This window comes from Oxyura jamaicensis, chromosome 6 (genome assembly GCF_011077185.1).
Source record: "Oxyura jamaicensis isolate SHBP4307 breed ruddy duck chromosome 6, BPBGC_Ojam_1.0, whole genome shotgun sequence".
Classification (NCBI taxonomy): domain Eukaryota; kingdom Metazoa; phylum Chordata; class Aves; order Anseriformes; family Anatidae; genus Oxyura; species Oxyura jamaicensis.
Window position 1 is genome coordinate 1,267,770 of NC_048898.1, and position 13,542 is coordinate 1,281,311.

General features: G+C 44.0%; 1 long non-coding RNA gene across 2 annotated transcripts in view; it reads right to left on the reverse strand.

The window, feature by feature from the left end:
• The window catches only part of LOC118169486, a 40,122-nt gene extending 29,114 nt beyond the window's left edge, over positions 1 to 11,008 (reverse strand). Inside the window, exon 1 of one of the 2 annotated variants that reach the window (XR_004752144.1) lies at positions 10,956 to 11,008. This is a non-coding gene — a long non-coding RNA (uncharacterized LOC118169486). Of the gene's footprint in view, positions 1 to 2,925; positions 3,024 to 10,955 lie in introns of those variants that run through there. The other variant, XR_004752143.1, reaches the window with a different exon arrangement.
• Positions 11,009 to 13,542: the final 2,534 nt, after the last annotated feature.

Genomic DNA, 13,542 nt, shown 5'->3' on the forward strand with positions numbered 1-13,542 from the left:
CCCCCCCCCCCCCCCCCCCTTTTATTTTTCCAAATTATTTCTTCCGTCTGAGCAGACCAGCTTAACTTTCAGCTAGGAAAGGTTATGTTCTACCACATAATTTCACTGTATGTCAGTAAAGTCTTTACCTTTCCTGAAAGGTAAAGCACCAGCTGAAACAAGTCCAAAAAGCCTCTCCTGTGGCATTTATCAGGGATAACCAGACTAAATCATTCTGGTGTACTTAGAGGTGGGATTGACAGAGGAGACACCAAATAACCATCTTCAAACAGATAAAAAGCCACTGCAGGCCACAAGGAAATAAACTGTGGGGAAGGCAGCAGGCATTCACACCTGAACTCTGGCTACACAGGTAGGAAGGGCTTCTGCAAGGCTGGCCCAAGCCATGTGCTCTCCGGCTGTGCCCTCAGCTGGCTCTGAATGGGGACACTTTGGATGTGCAAGCTCAGGGTATTTGCACCCAGCTTCCTTCTCGCAGGCTGCAAACAAGAAACTCCAGTAGGTGTATATATAATAGTGGATACCTTTCACTCCATGCTTGCTGATGTTTCAGTGGATTCATACTACACATTTCCAAACAAGATATAAACTATGTTAAAAAAGTCTGATAATGAGAAAAGTGAACGTAAGGTAAACCCCAAATCACCCAGTTTGTGTGTGTGGTCATGCAGGTGCATTAGGAGGTGCTTTTGTGATACTTTGATAGTTTGATTTAGCTCTCCCCCTTCTGAATAATTCTACATACATATATATATATAAATAAAATGTACAGAGGTTCTTCCTGATGTACTGCGCCCCCTCTGTACATTAGTAAAGCCAATGCTGTGTGTGACATGGAAAGATGTTTCCAAAATGAATCCTCCGTTATGATCCTCCTCCCCAGTTCATCCTAATCCAGATTTCTGAGTGCAGGCCACCCAGCAAGGTATGGCTACTTGGAATGCCAGAACAGAGGATCAGATGTTTCCAGTGAATCAGTCCTGCTTCAAAGCCAGCCCAAAGGCATCTTAGCATAGGCCCGTACAAGCAGGAGGGAAGGATTAGCAGCTCACCCTAGCCTCAGAGCAACTAGCTCATCTCTTCAACCGTAGGCTTACGCAGCAGCTTACCTCCCTACCATTCTGCAATAAAGCCAGCTCTGAGCCTACAGTCAAAGACTCTGTTCTTTGCAAAGACAAAAATCAGAAGTGTACTTAACTCTGAAGTTCAGGAAGAGCCAGGTCTGCTAGGAAGGCACCAACAGAAGAGATATAGCCTGTTGTGGCTGTAAGAGCATGCAGACAGACACGCCAACATGCCTTGTAACTACTTATTATTTCCTTATTCCAAGGCAGGCATGCAGAACATGCAGCAAGGTGCCTTTGTAGGGACAGTTTCAAAAGGTATTTTCCCAAGCTGCTTGTATCCTTCAGGATCCTTCCATCTTGGCACATTTCACTTTTGGGAAGGAATACACTTGTGCTTGAATTTGACACATATTTACTGCTCTGACAGCAGAACCAGAGGGTTCCAGACCCTCCAGTGAGAGTCAGCACTAATACCACAGAGTCTCTGTTGTCGCTACAAGAAACAGATTTGAAGAGGCAGCTTTATAAATACTTCCTCCTTCAGGAAAAAGCCAGGGGAACTAAACAGGTATCAGGAAATATAAAGTAAGATGATTATTTTCAAGTTATTGCAAGGGGAAATAGTACAAACTGGTCCCTTTTAGAATAGCTCATTGCACCATTTAAGCACCAAATTAGAGCACTTCTCTAAAAGCAGAAAACTGCATAATGTCTCAGAGAGGTACAGGAGAAAAGCAAGCAGTTAAGTGGAAAGCCAAACACCACAAACTCCTGTGCACTGCAGACAGGGTGTGACAATCACTTAAATATAATCCATGATACCAGAAGATACCGCAGGACAAATAGAAAAGGAGATTCTTCAATCTACAAGATTCAGAATACCTTCTACTTTCCACTATAAAAATCTATAGAGGAGCATCACAGTCTTTGCTTATTGAAGACAGAGAGCTCTTTGCTGTAAATGAGTACATCCCTTTCTCATGCCATTTAATATCGGAATCAATTAAGTGGTAACTTCCTAACAATCATTACTGTGGATTTTTTTTTTTTATATAGCTTAAAAGACAAGATGCATTAAGTTTTGAGTACATCATAGCTGCTGTTGCACACCTGACCTTCAGCTGTGAGCAAATACAGTTTGAAGTAATTAGCCTGAAACACACCTGGGACTCAGTAACTGAAATGCAAAGCAGTTTTTATTGACAAAGGTAAGGAGTGAGAAAGTATAGCTAGGCTTTGGCTTAAAAACTAGGACCGAACATTTTTTCTTTGAAACATGTATTTTTACGACCACTTAATATTATTCTTTAGAAGCAGCTCAGCATTGCTGCAGCAACAGTGCAAATACGTGAAATTCTCGTGGTATACCAAAGAGAAGGGAGCTTGCTTCATATTGACGATGATTAGCCAAGTGAGCAGTCTCCAGTGAGATAAGATTTTACCAAGCTGCAACATTATTACCCTGAAGACCTTCCACAATCATCCATCAAACACATATGATCACTTGTGTCCAAGAGTACTCTGACACCTACAGACAGTCTGTCTCAGCTGAACGCAGTGGGTATTAAAACTCTTGCAGAAACCAAAGCACGTTGGCTGGCATCCTTCTTGGCCACATATATTGGTCAGAAAGCAATGACAACAACAACAACCTATGAACTTTTGCCCTTGTATAGACTCTGTTACAGAAGCTTCTGAAGGGTAAATTTTGCTTTTGCAAGCCAGCATTTTCTCACACACACTCACATTAAATATTCATTTTGATTTGCTTTACAGTAGTATAAAGAGCCATGAAAGAAACATCAAAAACTAAAACCCTGAGGTCGAAATCCATCTTCTCCAGGCAGTATTTCCATACCTTGAGCCAGTATTCACTGAGCTATACAGCATTTAGTGTGCACTGCTTCCATCCATTTAAGTGCCCTTCACGCTCAGCAGCTTTTAGCCAATCCTTTCCTCCTGCTCTCCTCATCAGACAAAGCTTTGCCTCCCAGATTAAATGCAGGTGTCCATGCCTCAATCAGTCATTAGGGCAACCAAGGTGATTGTCATTACTGCTAGTCCAGGCTAACAACTGCATCCTCTCAACCTTTGACTACAATATCTAATTGATACCTCTCGATCCAGACCAGTGTAGTGGGCTTACATGGCAAGGTTTTGATAGCAGGGGGCCATGGGGGTGGTTTTTGTGAGAAGGATCTAGAAGCTGCCTCATGTTTGGTAAGGGCCCCACTGCTGACCAGAGCTGAGCCAATAAGTGATGTTGTTTTGCACCTCTGTGAGAGCATATTTAAGACAGGGAAAAATAAATAAATAAATAAATAAAAACAAACCAGTGCGTCACACAGCAGCTGGGAGAGTGAGAGAAGCGAGGAACAGCCTTGCAGGTGCCAAGGTCAGTGAATAAGGAGTGAAGGAAGGGGAGAGGTGCTCCAGGTGCTGGAGCAGAAGTCCCCTGTGGCCTGTGGTGAGGCCCATGGTGAAGCAGGCTGTCCCCCTGCAGCCCATGGAGTACCACGGTGGAGCAGGGTTCCACGCTGCAGCCCGTGGAGGAGACCACGGTGGAGCAGGTGAACCTGCACCAATGGAGACTGCGGCCTGTGGAAGACCCCTGCCGGAGCAGATTCCGGGCCAGATCTGCAGCCCGTGGAGAGGAGACCACGCAGGAGCAGGTGACTTGGCAGGAGCTGCTGCCCGTGGGGGATCCAGGTTGGAGCAGTGTGCTCCCAAGGGATGGACCCCGTGGTACGGACCCATATCTGGAGCAGTTCTTGAAGAGCTGCTACCTGTGGGCAGCCCACGCCGGATCAGTTCAGCAAGGACTGCATCCCATGGGAGGGATCCCACAGCACAGGGGACGGGAGTGACCAAGAAGGAGCGGCGGCGGCGAAGTGCTACAGACTGACCATAACCCCCATTCCCCCATTTCCCTGCACCACTCGGGGGGAGGAGGTGGAAGAGGGCGGATGGGAAGGAAGGTGCTTTTGGCTTCCTTTGCTTCTCGCTTCTCTAGCTTGTTAGTAATAAGCAGTAACTCTTACTATCTCCCTACGCTGAGTCTGTTTTGCCCGTCACAATAATTACTGTGCGGTCTCCTTGTCCTTATCTCAACCCTTGAGCCCTTTTCATCGTATTTGCTCCCTGTTCCTCATTGAGGAGGGGGAGTGAGAGAGTGGTTATGATGGAGCTCGGCCGCCCACCCAAGTAAAACCACCACAATCAGGTTGGGAAAACCCCAGGACATCTCAACACCTCCTGCCTCTTGCCTGATGGGTTTGCACTCAGAATCTGGAAGCTATGATGGTGCTGCTGTTAGCTTTAGCAACAAGCAGTTGTTCTATGCCATTTTTTAGGCACTAACAGAAACTAAACAGCCCTGGCCAACCCAGACAGAGAGCTAGAGACCACAGGAGTGTGGAGAGAGGAAGAAGAAGAAGAAGAAAAAAAAAAAAACAAAAACAAAAACAAAAAGACATGAAAGGAGCACAGAAATGCAACTGAGGTGATACTGGTCAGCAAGGTAAATTGCTTTGCAGCAGCTGCCAAACCACTTGTTTTGCTGTTTGCATATTACTTCAACAGTATTTATCATCTCTGCAAGCTTTACAGAAACACCTCAATTTTCTTTTCCCGGACTTCATCTATTTTTTTCTCTCTATCTCACTTATACACTTTGCCTCATACTCAGACGTCAGGAATAATTTATGTGGGATCTTCATACGCATCTTTATACATTATGGCAACAAAGGCACTATCCACAATCATAGTGATTGTTGCAGATAAATTTTAATAATTTCCTATACAGAAAAACTTGCAGAAATCTTATCTGAGAAGTTACAGCACTGCAGGAAATACTGAACTGTCTATGGACAGCAGAAGCAGGTTTCTGGCTTCATCATGCACCGTAACAAACACAGAGACACTTCTGAAAGGCTGGTGTCTCACTGTGATATATCACTGAGCATTAAAGTGGTGATTTATACTCAGCTGGATCATCAAACCACAGAGCTTTACTATGGCAGCTGGTAAGTATAAACATACACACCTCTGCATCCTATTTCAACCACACAACTTTAAGTAGCTATCAAAACCTCGAGTTCCTCTGACAAACGAGAAATAAACACGAGGCTGGAGATTTGTGTGGGTCATCAGGACCAGGAAAAGAGCTCATTCACCAGCAGAGGAGATCTGTTGCCACTGGTAACTGTTATTTGTATTTTACCCGCTGCAGCAGCTGCCTCCTCGGTGCTACCTCTTTGCTTTCCTCAGTGGAAAGCAAAACACCAGTGTTTGTAGCAAAACCACAAGGAATTTTTTTCTTCCTGTCACTATCTTGGTCAAGCACAAAGTGAAGATGCTGCTGCTCTCTGAGCTCCTCTCTCTGCAAGTAGTGCTGGAGGGATGGCCACGCTGGGCCTGAGGAGGTACTGGTGGCTCAGCACCCTGCCCACAGGGCAGAGAGTGACCAAGGAGCAAACAGCCAACCTCCATACATCAACACTGCAGCATCCACCAGGGTATTACTCCAGTGAAAGAAAGTTCTGCCTCCTGACAAGCACAAGCTGTACAAACACACACAGAAAGTCTTGATCACGCTCCTGTCAGCTTTATCAGCTCTCCTGCATGCCAAGAATTGTCCAAAATTGCTTGGCTAAGGACTGGTTTCTGGCAGGATACGGCTTCCACGAGTCAAGTCCCCGGGTGCATGCGGGTAGCACTGAGCTCCATCTCACATGTCTACAGCAACCCAAACACCTGGCTCTTTCCAATAGAGTGCTCCAACTTTCCTTTTTTTTTTTTTTTGTGACAAAGTAAAACAGCTGAAGTGAAGCAAAGGGATACTTTATCCATAGTTTCATTTTTCTGAGATCTCAGGGTTGTACAAAAGACTAAGCCTAAGCAAAGAGAGCTTTACAGTTCCCCTGGTGATTCCTTGTTGAACCATTCTCACAAAACCCTGATGTGACTTCAGCCGCGCTCCCCAAAACACCAGCTACTGAGCTCAGGAAAATGTCACTGCATCCTAAAGGCCCTCTACATTACAACTTTCCATGTCTCAGGCGGTCTCTTTTCAGCATCATGCCCAAGGAGCTTGACTTTACCCTTTGCTTTGCTTTGGACAACACTAGTTTAAATTTCCTGGGCACTATTTCTATTCAGAAGCTATCACAAACATCGCAGAATTGGATATGATCAACAACCAGTTTCTGGGACCTGGTTTTTACGTTCTTCACAGATTCAGGTATCTGAGCTGGTTATATTTGCCTTATGTTTTTCAAGGTTGCCTTAGACCAAAGCTTGTTTTCAAAAGAATGAGAAAGAAAGAAACCCAGACCTCTGGAGAGGAACACTGATTTGTCAGTCTTGTGAACAAACTCTGAAGGCCTATTTATCCTTCCTGCAGCAGGTCACCTTTACCTTGAGGTACCACTGACCTACATAACGTTTATGTAAGACTAATTAGGATGAAATTAAGAACATGTATTGCATTTAAAATGGATCACATTTAAAAATAACTCAGTGGCAAAGCCAAAACACAGAAAGAATTACTTTGCAAATAGGTTACATTTGCTTTGTGCAGTAGCAACAAGACCACAGTCTATATTTTCTAACAGAAAAATAAAGTTCCCTCGTTAAAAGTAAATTAATAATAGACTGCCTGGATGTTTGCTTGCTTGTTTGTTTTAATAAAATAGAAGCACCTTATTGACCCTTATTGGACATAAGGGTCAAGAGGCTGCTCAAGACCTGTGAGAATAGCTGTGAAGACGACCTATTCACACAGTTTCATTGCTCCTCTCTCATAGCTGGTAAGCTGACTGCAGGCACCGAGGCTGACAAGATGTCAGACTTTTTTTGGGGGCTTGGCTGCAAGCATTGTTTCAGATAAGTCTCCAACATCACTTCCTGGAAAAGGCTTGTTAAGAGCCATAATATCATGTATGATGTCCTAACCACATCCTGCTGTTAGGGTTTTACAATGAATACTGCTGTTGGAGACAAATGGACAAAATAAATTCCTGTCAGGACCATGACCTGAAAGAACCTTGGCGTGTCTACATTAGACAACGTAGTCAGGTGCTAATGCCTGTATTTTATCAGACTGCCTGTTAAATTTTTAACAGTGGTTATTTTCATACTGAGTATTTACATGAAAACTGACCGGTTATCTAAATGCATTTCCAGATGTTGATGTTTCATCTTGTACCATAAAGAATTTCAATCAAGTTTATTAAAATTTCTTATTTTTTTTTGCCAGCTGGGACAGTTGGGATTTACTAATGTCTTAAATGATTTTGCAGTCTTAGCTTCCTGTATTATTAAAGCTGGACTACACCAGTCAAAAAGTCTCACTGCCTTTTTTGAAAGGTAGTCTAACAGAATGCTACAGCAAATTACTTCATTGCAGATCTGACTGCCAAGATCAAACATAACCTCATGATAAGTAAAGCAAACAATTCAAGTCAGGCAATATAATAGGTCTTCTTCTGGTATGCTTTCTTTCTTCCTGTGCTCTTTTGATGTGTTTCCTCTAAGAAAATGTAACATTTATTTCTGAAAATACTGTTTTCACAGGTAATTTGTTAAAATGCTTCTGCAGGTTGTTTGCAAGTACATCAAATTCTTTTATTAAGATGTCAAGGCAAATCCAACTATCACAATTCTAGGGTATCATTTGGTTCTTTACAAGTTCTTAAGTTTTATTTGTTTGATTGTTATAGAGGGACCCCTAAGTTTGCCTTTCTCCTTGCACTTCACATACAAAAAACAAGCAGCACACAGCAATATTTTGGACCTTCTTCTAATCAAGAGGTAGGTGGCTAATTCACCAATAAGGCATAAACTTCTGCAAGTGGTGGACTCTACCAGGGAGTGTAGCCATGGAACCAGGAATAATGGCTTTGAACAAATGAGGGGAGATTTAGAGGAGATGTGACGTGAGGAAGAAATTCTTCACTCGGAGCACAAAGCGCACATGGGAACTAGGGCTGAAGATGGACCTGGCTTCTGTTCTTTTCCATAAAGAATAGAATGAAATTGCCTAAAAAACAGTGTTAAAAATAAACCCAGGGCACAGGATGGGAGGTGCAGGGCAGTCCCTGTGGCCAAGGGGCAGCCTTTCTCTCTGGCAAGCCAAATGGCCTGGGGGAGCCAGCCCCAGAAAAGGGGCCCTCAGTCCCCCAACCCTCCTCCTTGTCCACGGGAGGGCATCTTCCAGGCCGCTCCCAGCACAGCCGCCTTTGGCCATGTGTGGGCCACTCCATCACAGAGGCTTGCTGAGGTCACAGTGGCCACCACTTTGCTGCGGGCCCTATAAAACAGGCCCCCTGCAGCTGGCCCACCACTCACCGAGCATCTCGGCCCTCTGACTGCCAGCTTGTGCGGCAGGAAGAAGACTAGAAGAGCAAGGCGAGCAGCAGGCCTCCTTAGCGTGCAAGGACAGCGATGCAGTCTGGTGAAGCACCAAGAAGGAATGCACCTGACCAGAAGGAGATGTGTCATGGGCAGAGGGATAGCACCAGCGGCAGAAGAGACACCAGTGCCCAAGGGACCTCTGGCGCCCAGCCCACAGACACATACAGGCAGTACCATTGGCACTGTAACGATGCAGGGAACAGGCCGGCCCCTCAAACACCCAGCGACAGGGGGCCTGGGCCTTACCATAGGAGCAACAGTGACATGGAGTGAAGGTGGGAGCATCAGGCAGACACCGCGGGGAGCAGAGGCGTGCCCATAGTCCGGAGCACAGTGCAGGACCCAGTAATAGCCGTAAACCAGAGGGCAGCGTCAGACCCATGCATGAAAACCAAGCCGACAGTGGCATGGGACCAAGGCGTGGGACTGGACGACCCCCTGGTTCGGCAATCTGGCCCGAGAACATTCTGGATGGAAGGCGTCCCGTTTGGGCAGTCCCAGGCAAGGACTGGCTTAGCCTTCTGCCCAACACGTGGAGCCCATGGAGCTGGATCCCCCAGCTGTGGAGGAATGGATGGAAGTGGATCCACCTCTGCTGGGACAGACCTGGGACTCCTGCGGCACGTCTTTGTGCTCTGCCATCCGAGAGCGCCACCAGCATCGCAGGAGTGCCCGGCGAGCCCCCTACTCGTTGCTCAGGCTCCATCGCAAGCGTTAGCTTGGAGCCACCAAACACCACGGACATCCCGCAGGCTTGCCTGCAAGATGTCCTGGCAATAAACAGCTCTTGCTGATTCTCAGGGGTTGTGTGAGTGCTTCTTTTTTGGGGGGGGGAATGGGCTAAAGTTGCACCAGGGGAGGTTTAGGTTGGATATTAGGAAGAACTTCTTTACCAAAAGGGTTGTTAGGAATGGGCTGCCCAGGGAAGTGATTAAGTCACCATCCCTGGAGGTCTTGAATACATTTAGATGTGGAGCTTAGTGATATGCTTTAGTGGAGAATTTGTTAATGTTAGGTCAGAGGTTGGACCAGGTGATCTTGGAGGTCTCTTCCAACCTAGGTGATTCTGTGAAGTAAGCAACTGGTTGTTCATGTAACTTTTCAACCATGAGCAAACAGAACTCTAAGCCTCGAATAATGAAACTCAAACATATAAACCTACTCATCAGATAGGGAAAACACACATGCATACAAAAACTACAGCAATAACAAACACACACACACACACACAAAAACAAACCACACAACTAATTTCAGTAATAGTATTACCAGTTGAGTACTGATCAAATAGTTGAAGCCTTCTATGTCTCTGTCTGGTCTCTAGAGCAACATGGTCAGACAAACCACTATATAAGCAATTTAGAAGTATGTGCACAAAACCCCCCAAAGTGCAAGGCTGAACTTTTCCTCTCATTTTGTTGAAAATGAAAATCCTCTCAGTAGTACTGCACAGGAGAGCCTCGTAGCAGAGAAATTCCACAATGGATCTCAGAATCACAAAAACTCATTAGGCAGAAATCCTTTAAAGCATACAGTATTATGTCTTGATCCCAGGCAACTCAAGAAAAATCATCCCTTGAAAATACAAAGACAGTGAAGAGGTAAGATACTGGCTCAGACTAGTTTGCAGAGACAGCAGACTCATTGACCGAGGTTCCTAATTGGTAGGTATTAAAATAAAAACAGAGTTGGAGCTTGGAGCCTTCCATCAGAGTATGTGAGATTGGCTTCAGTCATATGGTGCCCAGTGTGGCAGCTTCTCCTGAGCCCTCCAGCTGACAAGCAGGTGCCACTAAGAGCCAGGAGTTTGACTTCCACTGTTACTTTCTGCCCTAAGTCTCAGTTTTGTGCTGCTTAAGACAGACTTCTGTACATCATTCCAGTATTCCTGCAACCCGCAGCCACATAGTACCTGCTCCCCAGTTCATTATGCCACACTTCACTGTCATCCTAAATACCCAATTTATTCAACTTAACCATTTGTACACCGCCAAAACTTTTTGAAACAGCTGCGCCAGGGACTTCCACACACACACTAATTGCTGTTAACCCCATTGAGACTAGCTGCGTTAATGAGACTTCACTTGCACAAGCGTATGCTCCAGCATCTGGCCACAAGAAAATCAATCAGCTGCCTACTAAGCTCTCTAGCAGAAAACAAAGACAGACTTCCAATGTCCAAATGAAACTGGTTTGTAAAAGAAATAGGCTACACGTTCAAGCATTTGGTGCCAAGCCTACTCTATGTTCAGCAGGTTTGCTATTTGTTAAAAGGAATAGAGGAAACAGAGGTTTGGCTTTCTAACAAAGAAACATCCTTAGGGACCTAAAGAAAAAAAAAAAAAAAAAAAAAAAAAAAGCATTTCCTGTCTGCCAGTTAAACTGAGAACACAGAGTTGATCCTGAGAAGTCTGTATCCTTTCTCAAAAATAAAAACTAAAAAAATAAAAGTTGATGCTGCTCTATATTTACTCTTCCTTGAATTACATCTTTCTGTATTCAATTTCCATAGTTTCTGATTGTAGACAGCTCTGTTGAAATTACTGTAATTGAAAACAATACAAAAGGAAACACAGAAGAATTACATGAATGTGGTATTGTCAATCAATAACACTTCAGCAGCTGTGAGTACCCCAGAGATGTTAGCAAGCCTACTAGAACCCCTTGACTTGGGTGCATCAAGTTTGATTTTGTCTTAACAGGGGATCTACCCAAGACAAAGAGTAACTACAGCAAAGAAATGAGCTAAACATTTCCTATAGCCAGTGGATTCCATTATGTTGTTCCTTCCTCTTCATTGTCAGCAGAATGGAGATTCAGCATCTGCAGAACTAAAACCCAAGGCCAAAACCTTGACTCCAGACTGGTCACTGACAAGACTGCTGTGATGTAAGCAGGCACTACCTTGTGCTGCCTCTCCTCCCCCTTTTGCCTGATTCCTCTGCATATACTGGCAGTAGGATTTCTGGAGGGGTCCCAATGCCTGCTCCAGTAGGAAAAAGTGTGTTTTCAGCCCTGGCTTCAACAGAAAGGAGATGAGACCCAAACTTTGATAGGCATTGTAAATGTAGCTACGTAGAAACACAACAGCTGTGTAAAAAAAAAAAAAAAAAAAAAAAAAAAAAGTGTTGTTGTTGTTAAGCATATCCTGCACCATCCAGATTAATTGGGTTGTATCACCTTGTCCGTGAATCATCATTCTGTGATTTTCCAAGGGATGTTTGGTCCATACACAGGTAGTAGGGCCCTTTTAAGCTTCCTGCCTTACGAATCCCAATAGAGCCAAACTTACTTCTGTTTTGAGTTTTTATTAATGACTGACATTCTTCCAATTAAAGTGAAGAAATTAGATTTGGTTTTTAGACCAACCTGTATCAAGCAAAGCTGGGTTTCTGTAGGGTATCTTTGTTAATATTCTTTACACAAAATATACAAAAATCCATTATGTATTCCAAGTGATAAATGCAAGCCAGACCCAGGCTGGCTGTGCAAACACTGGCAGAAACATGGGAAAACACTGAGCAGAAGCTTACCCAAGCAGGCCACGGGAATTCATTTGGGACTGATTAAAAACCATGAAGACTGAAGTACAAGAATTAGCGAAAACCAAAGAAAGCAGAAGCCAGTGGTCAGCAGCTGTCTGCCAAGAGGCAAACAGGCTCCATGTGTATGCTCTGCCTGGAAAGGTAGGACTGGAGGTTTCAAGCAAGGAAACAAACAGCAGGCTATCTGAGGGGATCCTGCAACTGCGGCCCCAATCTGTGGGTATGATAGTAGACCTGAGGTAATGGGTCGTATGTCCAAAATCAACACTAATGACCCAGCAAACACACTCACAACACAGTCCCATGTTTAAATCAGAATCAGTTCCACCATTCTTCAGCAATTACAGCTATCCTAGTTAAAACAACCAGTGCATTTGGCTGCCTGGTTGTAACCACTAGTCACACTACAGCATATGTGGAAAGGTATTCATAAACAATGTGGAAAAGTGGCAAATGTTAGTTCATGAAGTCTGATGACATTAAATTTAAGATAGTAAAACAAACAAACAAACAAACAAAAAGCCACAAACTTCAAGATAGTGAAAAGAAAGGCTGATTGCATAGAAGTGTGGGAGAGGCTACACGACTGAGTAACACTATTAAAATGATATATCACTGTAATATAAATTGATGTGGAAAAACAACTCTGATTTCACAGATACAATGATGGAACATTCCTAAACATTTTGATTCAGGAGTGAGATTTTAGGGTTAGGCAGGATATAACATCGGCTCAATGTACAGTCAAACAAACAAACAAAAACAACAACAAACATCATTATGCTGCTGTCTAGATCCATGCTTTGTCCAGAGTTTGGATACTTGTGTAGTTCTGGTTCTTCTCACCTACTCTTCAAGGAGATGGACTGATTCAGGAGAAAGTTCAAGATGAGACATCAAGGATGGCCAGTGTTTTTGGAAGAGCCCATTCCTTTACACAAGGAACGACTGCATAAACTGGGAATTCGTCATCTGGAAAAACATTATCCAGGACAGCAGCAGTCATCTATCAACTCATGAGTGCCAAAGGAGACTGCATAGCAGCCAGCTACAGCCTGACTTCCAGCACAAGACCTGGGGGTTACAATCAGGCAGCAGGTTCAAGAACAAAGGGTTTTGTTACGTTTTGTTTTCATGCACTGTTTATTTAAACCATACAATTCATGAACTCAGGATGTCATGGATGTGAACAGCTCACATGTGGTCAAGGGGAGGATGCCCAAATTCATGGAAGAAAAGTTTGATGAGCTACTCAGCACTCAGAAACAATATGGGGGCTTTGCAGGTTCCTTGAGTTGAAAATAACCAGATGCTGGTAGAGTACCATTTTTTATTTTTTAATCACTCTTCTTATGTTTTTACAAAACAAGTGCTACAAGACACAAAACTGTGAGAAAGAGCATCCATGATGCACAATTAAAGTTATTCCTTTTTGGAGCATTTTAGTAGGCACTTCAAATTCTTTGCCCTTCAACAGGTTACAGCCCCAAAATACGCTTTAATTAATGACATAA